Raw genomic sequence first — 14,201 nt, forward strand, 5'->3', positions numbered from 1 at the left:
ATATAACATTGTAACATTCCTCACTTCTTTCATTTAATTATTGAATACTTTAAATGGTTCACTTATTTATTTTTACTACCTGCTGGAAAGTTTTTTTGAAGATTGGGACTCAACCAACAGAAAACTAAATATCTGCTTGAACCATAATTTTCAGATAATTTTTCAGTAAAATGCACATCAGCCATTTCATATGGCTTGGATGGCTGTTACCTTAAAATATATTTCTTTAAAGAAAGGAGATTTATATTTTCATATGCAAGATGGAACATGAAAAGGTTTATTTTATTCTGTTTAAAGCTTCCCCTTTGCAACAGTTTTTAAGCCTTGTTTGTCGTTATGAAATATCAATGTACTTCATTGCCTTAGTTACTTTTGCCATAAAGTAGTGTGTTGTTGTAGAAGATTGTTATTGCAAGAGCTGTAACAGAACACACAAAAGGGTTTTCCTAAAGTTTTAAAAAGCTGATATTACATGCAAAGTTCCCATGTAGTCAGTTTTTTTTTTTTTTTTAACTATGCCTTTTCTGTGTACAAAAGGTCTGCATCAGTGTGTATCTGATTTCATGAATACATGTTTCATAATGTACACAATCACCTCCCACTTGATTTAGAAAAGTTTCATTGCAAATATATTTTTCAGTGCTGTTCTATCTGAAATTGGTTTACTTTACTCATTTGCTCACTGACAGTTCGTCTCTTCATTGGTGTATTGGAAATGTTGCATGTTGCCATCTTGTAATCAAGGGATTCCATGTTCAATACTCAGCAGAGGCACTTAATGGTTCAGATACCACTTTAAACTGTAGCTTCTTTGTGCATAAAGACGACCTCATGTCATATGTTGCCGTGTGAGAACCAGAGGAACGTAACTCTAAAAAAGCCGTGTTTGGAGTCAGATTCACCCATGTCCAGCTTTTCTCATTAGTGGTAAAGAGGATTTAAGTATCTTCAAATTACTGACTTTTTTATATTCAGACATAATCACTCGTGAAAATTACATAAATTTAAGTTAGGTCCATCTGGTTCTCGTACAACAATATTCCAATAGTCATTAATGGGAGAACTTCTTTGAACAGTCTCCCCATTAATAGATTAGTCAAATCTTAATTACCTCAACATCAAGGGGACTCCAGATTTCATTTTCAATCTCTTGAGATACTTTTTTTTATTATTATTTTTAGCTTTTGATGCTATATTTCCATTTGCATACGGCATCCACAATAATTTTTGTTACATCTACTTCAAATGGTAGGGGTGCCTCCCCGATGGCATAGTTGTAACATATTTGCTTTGCAATCAAGGAGTTCTAAGTTTGAGAACCGGTGAGGCATAGTGGTTCGGATCCTACTTTAAACTGTAGGTCCAGTCCCAATTAGCCTATCTGTGCACAAAAGTCGACTTAAAACTCCACTCCACTCAAAGAGTAAGGGAAATCCTACATTAAGATTGTCATTATAATTCATAAATCTTTTCACATCACTGTCTTGGTACTATAACGACTGAAAATTACACTTCACTGAATAAATAGTTTTGAGGAATTATAGTTGTTGTACCAATCATTAAATAGTATCTAGGAATGCAAAATTTACATGTTAGAGACATTATCATTGACTGAAAATTTATGAAATGGAAAAACATGTCTTTGGTATTATGTGCCAATGCTCACAGAGTTTAAAAAAAAACTAAAATAAACTCTGTATTGCACTCCCATAATTTCCACAACTTGGATCTCTGTAAATTTACAATTCCAGTTCTGTAACTTCTTGGTTCTGTTAGGCATTAATAAGTTACAGCATACAATTTGTCATGCAATTACTGTGTTCTTCCTGCAATGGAGGTGCCATCTAGTTAAGCATATTCACAACTTGCCATAAGCTATTGCATATAACTAGCTAAGGATATTCACACCTCCAGAAATGTTAACTTGAATGGTAAGAAGATAGGTTGAGGTACACAATGAAGATTGTGTGGCTGTCATAAACTTCCAGAAGTAACAATTTTCATTTTTGACAAAGCACCTTTATGAAATCAGTAAGGCCTCAGATTTTTGTCATGTTTTTATCCTAGCTTATTTCTCCACACCAAATTAAATTTCCTATCTTCTGTGAATGCTATGATGATGCTGTCATTTGTCATGTAAATGCATAAAAAAACCTAAGGCATATTTTTTAGCAAATTCATTGTATGACAGCATATTTTTGTCATTTTTGAGGTATGTTTTCTGTACATTTCACTGAGGAAAATCACACCTGTATTGGTAATGCAAAGAAATTCTGTATACTTCCATCTCCATTCAATAAATTATGAATTAGTGAGGCGAGGAACCTGGATTTACCAGGAATGTGCCATAAAAGAATTACATCAAAAGGTTGCTTTTGCACCTTAATGTTATGTCAACAATGGATAACTCCTGTATTTCCCAATGTTTGATGTGTTCGTTCGATTTTTCAATATTTTTTTTTTGTAAATAAAATTTGGAAAATTAGGATAAAATGCATACATATTCCTACAATGCTCATAGAAAATCAGCCCTCATTCACAAACTCCCACAATTACCTACCGAAAATCAATATTCTGCCATTAATAGAGAAGTTGGCAACGGTTCCGAATGTTGAATGATATTCTTTTCTTTTTTCTTTCTTTTTCATTATTGCAAATTTTATAGATGTATTAGAAAGTAGTTTGGAATACTGGAAACAATATGTGAAGGTAAGTTTGAAGCTTGGAGAAATGAATTAGCACTGTTAAATTCTACACAAAGTGTTATTTACCCGAGATACTTCGATTTTTAAAGGAGCTTACACGTGTAGCTGTGATTTGCAGCAAATAATCAATCTTGGTTTCCGGTTGTGTAAGACATGGAGTTTTAGCAGATTTTCATCAAGGTTCGAAGGGAGTTTTGTGCTTGAGACTGGATGTTTTGTTCACTTAGAGATATTGTTATAATGCTAAGAACCCTAAACCTGACTAACCCAACCTTACAACGAAAGTATTTGGGAATGTTTTATTAATTCTAAGAGCCTTAAATCTAACCTGCTTAACCTAAAACGTAAGATACCAATCAGCTATTTGTATCAAAGACAAGCAAAACATTCATTTTAGGAATAAGTGTGTATTTTTGCCCTTAAAATTTCGTAAAATATTATTTACCAAGAAAAACCTAACCTTCAATATGTTGCAATATATATATACTCCCAAACAATCATGTAGGTATGTGTGGAAGCGAAAAATCGTTCTTCACACGTATGCAGCAAGAAATCGCTAAAACTATAAAGAATGTGTGGTAACGATGTGTTAATACAGATAAAAAATCGAGCCGTGTAAAAAATACCATTGCACCATTAATTTTGAATTAAACGATCGGAACTTGGACCGAGAAGTTACCACATATTTGAAACACCTCTTTTCATAATAAATTTGAAAGAAACAACCCTCCCTCTCCCTGCCTTCTATGCAGTTAAGAAAACTACTATTACATCTTTAAAAAATATTGGGCTGGACATTCATAACATTGTACAACTTTTTTCTTTCTTTTTTTAAGTCTTGACGTTATTAGCTAATTTGGTAAGTGCATAGATTTGTTTTATTTTTTCTTCCGAAAAATCCTCATGGAGTGCCACTCACATACATGAATATTACATTTAAGATCAATTTCGACATTTGGGCAACTTCGTAAGACAGTAAACAAACCACAATCGATTTTTAGGAAGATCGATCGATTCTTCACGACTCTCGATTTTAATTCTCGCCATCTGATTGGTTCTTTGGGTGTAGCCTCTACGACAAACTTGTTTTGAGTGCATCACAGACTATATTCTCAGTCGTTAGCGAGAACTCGTAAGCCATCGAAGTCGGCACTCGTTAACGACCAGTCAGGACTACGATTTTCTCTCCAATCACGAGTTGGGGTGATAACGAAATGGTCGTTTCCGTGCTCACGTATTGAGAGTCGGGACTAAGCACCCTGGGATCCGTGAACGAAAGATCTGCACTGCGCAGTGAATGAGTTTGGTTGATGCGCGGAATTAAAGGTCGAGGTCCAGACTCGAGAGAGTGGTCTTGTGATATTTAGCTTCTCTTCCCTTTCACCCCCCCCCCCCCCTTTCCGACCTTCTGCTGGCTTTCAACTTCCCTCCAAAAACGCTCCCGTCTGCTTTCTTTTAATTTCGCCCAAGGCTACTTCGACCAATGTTCAACGCCAGAGTAGTGGAGGCAGGGTTGTGGCTGGCTTTGTGTTTGGAGTGACCCGCTTGGGATCCGTGAACGACTTCGCTTGAAAACACTGAACCGGATCTTTTCGTTCACGCGACTGATTCGTTCATTTCGAACGGGTCGTTCACGAACGACACATCTCTAAACTAAATATGCTGACCAAGGCAGTAAGTTGATACAGAGTCTGATGAAGACCTTGCTAGAAGGTTGAAACGTTACGTTTTAGTTTATGTTTTTAATAAAATAAATTACTGCCTTGGTCAGCATATTTAGTTTTTCATAATCATGGAAACAAGGCTTAATGGTGTTATGATGGACGAAGTAGTAAAAGTCGTGAACTTCATCAAATCGCCGCCCCTAAACATTCGGCTTTTTAACGTTTTGTGTCAAGAAATGGGATCAGCTACATACAGAAGTACGATGGTTATCTCGAGGTAAAGTGTTAACCCGAATGTTTGAACTTAAAGAGGAGGTACTTTCATTTTTGACTATTGAGCAGGGTTGGCGAAATTTGTGTTTTTTAAAAAAAAGAACAAAACAAACTGTTTTTTTTTGTATAAAACATGATTTTTTGTTTTAAACATAGTTTTAAACATGAGTTAAAAAACATGTTTTAAACAAAAGAAAGTCAACCTTTCCACAGTAAATTATAGTTAAAGTCGTTAAAGAAAATATACTCATTGTTATGAGTACAGTGGCGGCAAGGACAGTTTATTTCCCTTTGGAGATAAGGTTTACCATACTGCAGGGTAGGGGTGTGCGGGACAGAATTTTTTGGGTCGGGACGGGAAATTCTTCAAATCCCGACATTCGGGACGGGGAAAATTCTCAATTTCCCGACAAAGTCGGAAAATTTTCTGCACGGGACATGTTCGAAATTTCCCAAAGCTCTTGAAATCTCGAATTCTACACGTAATTTCCATCTTAAGTGCTTGTTTTTGCACTTCTGGTACAAAGACTAACAATTTCCGGTAAGTTACAAACATATACAATGCAGAAAACGCCGAGAATTGACGACTTTTTAAAATGACCATTCGGTATTTCCCGACTGCTTGGGATCCCGAAAAGTCAGGAAGTCATTTTCCGAAGTCTGGATCGGGACGGGAATTTTTTTTTCCGATCCCGGTCCCGACTTTTAGGGATCCCGCACACCTCTACTGCAGGGACAAAAGTTGGGGGTAATAGCCCCCCTTTTTCCGTCACTGCTGATCTAGGTTAGGATTCATATTCATCTAAATTTCAAGAAACTAAATATTATAGAATTACTGTCCTCGTCCTGGAAAAATCAGGGTGAAATTTTTCCTGCTGCCTGAACAGTTTATATAGCAGAAAACAACCTGCAATGTCATAATAGATTCTCCAGATCAATTTATCTTTCCAAGTACAAAATGATGTTACCAAAAGTAAGCACCTGCGCTTCATTCAGTTATACAAACCAATGAATCGTATCGCAAGCGAAAAAAAAAAAATTCACGGCATTATCAAAATCACGAATTGTGAATTCAGATATTAGTTTCCAGCTTCCACCAGTCTCAAACTTACAGGACGGTAGAAAACAAGGAACTGAGAAGTTTCGATTTCTACAGTAAAGCACGCGTGTTTCTTGTCGCACAACAGTTTTACTACCTTGTTCATACATAGCTAGCCTACCTAACCTAACAACGTAGGCATTTAGCCTAAATTTAAAGGTAGTGTCTGCTGCCACGTTCTTTTTCTGCTGGAACCTCAAAAGAGATGCGCGTGGCAGCAAACTCGGTCTTTGTTTTATCGTGATTTCATCATGCTATTTATGCAATTACGTCTGTAACACATACTGTGAAGTTGTAGCGATTACTTTGACATAAATGTTTTAAGATTAGGTCCCTTAGCATTCTACTAATAATAAACCTACATGCTCTCGTAGTTAGGTTAGGTTCCGTTAGCATTAAAATAACATCGCTAAATGCTATCTAAAGAAAAAGTTTCTAAATTACCTGTATATTCATTCCCATTAATCATAAACTTGCATTTTTCTCGTCTTCATCTGTTCTTAAGATTTGTAACATCCTCTTAGCAGACGAATTTCGTGGCAGGAGCAAATTTGACGCTTATTCTTACTGCTGACACGTGCGTGGCAGCAGACTCGGCCAAATTTAAAAAGCTTTTTCCCGTGATGTCAGAACATAAGGTTGCTCAAGTGTTGTGCGATAAGTGATATCCGTGTAGCACGGAATAATTAACACATTCAATGAAAAGACAGGGTTGCCAAACAAAGAAATTATCACAGACTATAAAATATCAAGTACCAAAATGTGTTTTAAACACTTCTAAAAAACATGTTTAAAACACATTGTTTTAAACGTTTAAAACATTTGTAAAAAAACAAAACCGTGTGTTTTAAACGTTTAAAACAAAGTGTTTTAAACACTTTTGTTTTAAACATGCCAACCCTGCTATTGAGGGGCATGAGTATGCGGATTTATTTGCAGATGATGAATAGGGATCTAAGTTGGCATATCTTTCTGATATTTTCGTACACTTGAATGAACTAAACAGAAAAATGCAAGGTAGAAACGAAAATATTCTGACTAGTATGGATAAGATTCAAGGATTTATTAATAAGTTGAACTTGTGGATACAGACAATTGAAAATGGATCGTGTCACGTGTGAGATGTTCCAAATTGTATGGCACCTTGCTGACGAACACAAGGTGTTGATGGACTTAATTAAAGAACTTTTAGTATTCTTGCAGCAGACTTTCAAAAAATATTTTGGAGAGATCGTTGAAGATTTTGACTGGGTTCGTGCTCCTTTCAGTATGGATTCAAAATATCTTCCGCAAAATTTACGCTTACAAGAGGAACTGGCAGATTTAAAAGCACTCATGCAATTCCACCAATGTTGTAGCAAGTGGTGGCACAAAAACTCGATCCTTGATGAAACCCCATAGGAAAAAAATCACATTGTGTGAGATCTGGGGATCGTGGTGGCCATTTCATTAAGTCTTGACGTGGACCCTGACATACTAGGAAGTGTGTGGAAGGAACTTGATTATAGACTAGATGTGTGTCGTGTAACACGTGGATCTCACAAAGAACATTTATAATATGCCAGGAAAAACTTTTTGAGTTTTTCAATCTGTGTGTGTAATCTGTCATTTACGTATCATTACAATGAAATAAATAGACACTGAAATCGGGAACATTATTTTGACGAACCCTGCATATATCAGATTGGTTAAATTAAGTGGAATTTAGCCTTAACTTTTCTCAGTATGTAAGGCTGAAATAAAATAAAATCAATAAATTGTTGGTAATTTAACTGATGAACTGATGTCAGCCAACATTGACAGTGTACTGAATAATCGATCTCATCCTAGAAAAAACTGCCATTGTCTGATACACTAAAGAATTATATTTTAAAATGTTTTTAAGGCAGGCTGAAAAGGAGGCTGTGCTTGATTGGAATTCGTGTGCCAGTGTGTTAACTGATCCTGACAAGGAGTTCTTGCAGAAGCACCCGGATTGTGAAGCACACAGTGCCAGAGCTTTCAAAGCTGTGAAAACATTGTTGCTCTTCAGAGAAACAACAGTGAAATGCAACAAAAGAACCAAGGCACTGATCCAAAACACTTTTGATTCCAGCGCCAACCTAAAGAAAGACATTTGCAATTACGATTAGTTTCTAGGTGCATACCACACTTTGTAATCAAGTGTGTGTTGAAGTGTGAATAAAGATCATATGGTACCCATGACACTTTCACTATTTTCAGACATGGGAAACTTATTAGGATGCAACATTTACTTTGCATTTGACAAGTATATGCAGGAAATGTTGAATTATGGAGAGACTGCACAGAAAAATGGGCAGATCTGAGAATGAAATTATGCACATGTATATCAACTTATCACAGATTGCTATTATAATTTGTATTTCTTCTCTATCCAATGTATATAGTTTTCAGGGTGCGACAGACCTGGAAAACCGGGAAAAGTCAGGGTATTTGAGGTGTCAAAAAAGGCAGGGCATTGTCAGGGAATTTTGTCTTGATCGACTTTTTTTTATTTATTTATTTATAGATATTGTTATGGAACTCTGCACGGGAACAAGAAATCTTGTTGCTAAGTTTCAGCCTCAACTTTTGGCCATTTTATGCACAACACAACTACGGTGCCAGAAACCAGTGATGGCAGGAGGAGAGAAGGGAAATTTACGGAGGGGCAGAAAAATGTGTTAAGCCTCTTAATATTACATGAAAAATGCATTGAATTATCATTTTTTTTTTCTTGTCCGTATGGTAGTAGTAAGGGGACAGAACTGTCAACAGATGGAGGGGATGGGAGCAGGTGGCGACGTCCGATAGTTGTTGGACGTTGTATTAATGCATTTTGTTGGACAAAATGAAGGAACATGGAAACAAATAGGCTCCATTGATACATACGATTTTTTGTCGAATATCGCTACCTGACAAAGTATTTCACTACAACATGCGACAGAAATTGCATGCATGGCACTTGTATTGAATCGATTTTTGTTGGAAGTCTTCGGACTGCAACATCCAACAAAAATCGCATGCACAAACAAGAAGAGCTTTAGACTGCAAATATGCTGCTGGAATTTTAATACTCTTCTGGCTCACTTCACCTTATTTAATGTAGCAGTGCTTACGAAGGTTTTCTTTCATCATCCTGACGTATTACTGGTTTCGCACAAGTTAACATATGTTTACAATGACAATGCACTATTCTTAGACATGGGCGTCCGGAAGGGGGGGGGGCAGTGCCCCCCCTGGAAAATGATAATCAACAAAAAATTATGTATTTCACACATATAATTTCATTTTTGCCAAAATAATGTGTGTTAATTATTGCATGAACACCAGAAATTCAAATTTAAGCAATGTTTTTTAGGGAACAACACTATTTGGGGGGAAAATTTGCCCTGTTTGCTCCCCCCCCTGGAAAAAATATCTTCCTTGCCCCTCCCTGGAAAAATCCTGCGGACGTCCATGTTCTTAGATATCAAGAAGAATACAACAAAATGGAATATATATATATTGAATACTATTACGAAAAAGTGAAACATAAATCTGCATTGGTGAATGTTATAAAAATTGGCAAGTGCATCATCCCAACCTCAAATTTACTGCAACACTAGTATTGCAATGAAATTAACGCCACTCTCTGTCCTGTCTGTTTAAACTCGTGAGAGATGGTCATTAACCTGTCCAATATTATGAAATATAATACTAATAATGAATACATAAATATTTTAATATCATATTTTACCGAATCATTCAATCATAAATGCAAAACACTTTCTTCAAGAATTGACTCTTCTCTGCCAGCCCTGCTAAATTTTCACTTTCCATCTACTAATTTATACGAAGGGTGGCCAGAAAGTAATTTCCAATTAGTAGGGACATTGATTTTCGCAAACGCGAAAACCGTGAAAAATTGTAATTGCTGCAAAGTTGTGTTTATGAATGTACAGTGATGTCTGGACACATTTTTCGCCCTTTCGAAATATCGAAATAATGCGAATTTGGCATAAAATGCGAATTGTTGGCGTTTTTAGCGATTTTTTTAAAAATGTCTTAAAACAACGAAAAATTCCATGAAATACAATAGTAAAAAATAAAAAAATACACCAATTTGTAAAAAAAACAACAAAAAATCAAGGTCCCTACTGGTTAGGCATAAATAAAACAAGAATATCAGTTGTAATTTATTGTGTTAGTAACAGTGAGTCCTAACCTAATTTTCGGCATAATCACGACCGTTGTTCTGGCATTTCTCGTAGCGTGGCACTAAATTTTGCATGCCTATGGCATGTGTGTGTGACAGCAAAGACTGGAACTATCTCTACCGCAGTGTAGCTGTAAAATCCTTGTCCTGTCAGAAACCTCTTCAGTTGAACAAAGAGTTGAAAGTCTGTACATGCAAGGCCAAGGCTGTACAGGGAGTGGTCCAAGATCTCTCGCCTGAAGTGATGCAAAGGGCTCAGCTGTATGGGGTTGTGCACATTCGATTGGCCTTCTGTGAATTGTCTGTACCATCGTCTGACCATACTATCACTCACGATGTCCGGTCTGCACACCTCACACATTGCTGGTGGTTGTGTGCCAAATTCTAAGCATGTAAAAATCTGATTACTACACGTATTCTACATCGCAGTCGGTGGGAAACTGTATGAGAGCCGCAATCTTTAACCTAGAACTGTCCTAAAACCACTGCATTGTAACTGTACCAGATTACAGCTGCATGCCACTTCTTCCTGCCTGCATGTGTGTATGTTGCTCTGACCATTAGTGCTGCGTGTAGGCACCATTGGAGCTTTTTTCAGGACGTCTCTCGTATATGAACTGTCAGAAGCTGTTATTAATAGTGTGTTCCTGTTTTAATGTGTGGTTAGCTAAATCAGGTACCTATACAATGCAATTCTATAAATTCCTTATGTTAAATTTCTAATACCTACTACATACCCTTTTCATCAGCAATAATGGTATAACTGCATGTTGTCAGTTGCACATTACTTCACTTGGATATACTGTACTGAAGCAGAAATCCCACTGATAATGTAAGGAAATATGACACTTTCTTTTTGAAGCGGCGTTACACCATTAAAACACCTGGCGTAACTTTCCCAAGTCCAGGAGTGTGTTGATTTCGTGTTGGGTTAAAGAATGAAGTCTCTCATAGTTCATGAACACAACTATATATTATAATAACGGATATTATATACACAAAGACACAGGTTATATGACAAGGAAGTACCACCACTTGTGGTCGCGTCGCGCTCGCTCACACACACACACGAAGACAAAGACACTCGAGTTCAGTCAGTCCTATTGCGTCATGCATATGACACGTACTTCACATGGCAGACCTCCCTGCCATCTAGCGAGCAACTCTAACATCATTTTTAAATTTTAATTATATTACAGTACTGAACACTTTTGTACAATTCAATTGTTTCACTTATATGCAAGTTGTTTGCTTTACAGAGGAGAGAAGTTGCTTTATGCATCGAAAAATGAGTCCACACTCATGGTTCTTGCAAGCAGAGGGTTCTAAACCTCAGTGGAAATATCAACATACAAGGTAACTAAAAAAGTTTGCCGTTCTAGAGCAGTGATAAACAGAGAGCAATACAGTGGACGGTATGTACCTTTAGGTTTCGAAGTAATCTCCATCAGCATCCAACACCTTTTGCCAACGTTCCTGCAGCTGCACAATACCCTGGTGATAAAACTCAGCGGGATTAGATGCAAAGAAGTCGTTGAGTGCTTTCTGCAGGTCTCCCTCATTTGCGAAGGATCTCCAATGGAGGTGGTTGTCGAGGAAATGAAACAGGTGGTAATCTGTTGGTGCAAGGTGCGGTGAATGTGGTGGATGGCACAGTGTCTCCCAGCCAAGTGTCTCCCAATGCCGGCTCCTGCTGCAATGCATGGTGCACCCTTTGCAACTGCTGAGAGTAGAGGTCAGCAGTGATGGTCTGACCAGGTGGAAGGAGATCGTAATGCACCACTTGCCGACAATTCCACCATACAGAGAGCATAACCTTTCGTGGGTGTAGAGGTGGTCTTGAGGTGTGAGGAACAGGGTCACGTGGCGACAACCAATGTCTGGTATGCTTGGGAATGTCATAGAGGACCCACTTTTCGTCACCAGTGAGCAAGCGATCAAATATGGGTGTGTTCAGGTGCCGAGTGAGCAAGGACAAACAGGCTGTCACTCGTTGTTCCTTGTTGGCTGCCGACAATGTGTGGGGTATCCACTTGCTTAACTTGTATGACTTCCCTATCTCATGCAGGTGCAGTCTGACTGTTTCAGCGGAAACATGAAACCTTTCTGCAAGTTCATCACACGTTAGACCATTGTCCTCCTCGATGGCTGCTTTCAGGGCCTCATCATCCAACACATGTGGCCTTCTACTGCGAAATTCATCTGAAAGGCTCACATCTCCCGAACGGAATTTCTGGAACCAATGCCTGGCAGTGCGTTCGTTGATGGCATTCTCCCCAAATGCCTGGCAAATGTGGCGACTTGATGCGACAGCTGATAGGCCCACTTTAAAGTAATACAACAAACACACGCGAACAAGCTGCTTCGATACCTCCATTTCTCTTCGACACTGGACAAGCTATGACTGTTGTGTGTGCGCAATGTGCCTGTATTACTGACAGTCGATGGTCAGACTAACTCCCGATCACTTGGCAGGCACGTGCGTCATTTCGTTTCCTCTCTGTGAGCGCATGATTAATGGGACGTCAAAAACTGCAGGAACTTTTTGGTTACCTTGTATAATACCGAGAATGTATAAGGAGACTGATAAATTACAAATTGTATTTTTTAATCAATCACTCTTCACTCTTATCTCATTTAGTCGTAACTTTAAAAATAAGCAAGTATTTTATTTTAAAGTTACTGCGTATGATAAAATTCCGTAATCCTTCCCTGGCTTGTGAATTATAGCTAATTTTCCAAATTCACTATTTTGCTGTTTGTAATTCAAAATCATAGAGAATAAAGAAATTAAGTCAGTTTCATAGAATATAATACTTAACAAATCCATACCTGGATCTGTATGAGTTTATTATTTCATTTGCAAAAACATCAATTTAGTTTAGTTTGTAATTGTCAGGAAAAAATGTAAATTTTGTCGTGGAAAACCTGGAAAAGTCAGGGAATTTCATTTCTGCTTGTTTGTAGCCACCCTGAGTTTTCCACATGTTATATTTTCATTTTGTGTAGCAATAGAATTGAATGGACATGTAGGAGTACTTACTTTTTTAATAAAATGTATGTAAGCATATTTTTTGGAAGTCTTAATTACAATGTAAAGCTGTGTGATATCATTGCATTATTAGGGTGTCTACAACTGTATCAGGAAGATGGGGGAGGGAGTTATTATGGAAAATATTTTCTCAAAAATATATATCATATTTACGTGTATATAATGCACACACTGGTTTTTGATGGGGAAAAGTAACAAATAATTATATCTTGTATATAATGTGCAGTACAATCCAGGTTCAAGAAATGGCTTTCTTAGTTGTAGATCATGAAGTTGTTGCTATGCCGATCAAGAATGAATGACAACATACCTATTCAATGAGTCACCTGTTGCTATGTGGACCAAGAGGAGAATATATCATCTTGTGTAAACAATAAGTCACCAACCCATGCTACAGGGGTTGGACAAAAATATGGAAACACCTGGTATAAAACAGGTAGCCATTTCAAACACGTTTGCATCTGAATGGTAGGTGTTGCTGTGGTCACTGGCACTTCCTGCAAAGTATACACCCTGGCCAACCTCACAGATAGGCCAGTTACAGTTCAGCGACCGGTCCGTGCAGGTTATCGTGAATCATGTCTGAGCTGACAGAGTTTCAAAGAGGGCAAATTGTGGGTGCGTGTATGGTGGGAGTTTCCATGGCGAAAGTAGCAGAAATGTTTGGTGTATCAGGAGCAAGAGGCACAGTCTCGAAGATCATGACTGCCTATGAGGCTTCCGGAAAAACCGCATCAGCGAAGCACCAGCCTGGATGCAAGTGTGTGTTGCGTGACAGAGACAGACGCACATTGGGTAGGATTGTGACCAAGCAGAATATCAGCACGGCACCAAAAGTCACTGCTGAGCTGAATACAGTGCTTACAAACCCTGTTAGCGTCAAAACAGTCAGAAGAGAACTCCACAAGCAGGGTATTCATGGCAGATCTGGAATTCCCAAAGCACTCGTGACTGTTGACCATGCTGCTAGACGGAGACAGTGGTGCAACGCCCATAAAAACTGGACAATGGAGCAGTGTAAGACTGTAATCTGGTCGGATGGGTTATCCTTTACATTGTTTCAAACTGCTGGCTGAGTGTACGTGTGGAGAACGCGAGCACAAGCGTACAATACAGACTGTCTGTTACCGAGAGTGAAGCATGGCAGTGGTTCAGTGATGATTTGGGCAACCATCTCCTGGTATTCTGCCTGACCCATCATCACCCTGCA

Source organism: Lepisma saccharinum, chromosome 27 (assembly GCF_977018435.1).
Source record: "Lepisma saccharinum chromosome 27, izLepSacc3.1, whole genome shotgun sequence".
NCBI lineage: Eukaryota > Metazoa > Arthropoda > Insecta > Zygentoma > Lepismatidae > Lepisma > Lepisma saccharinum.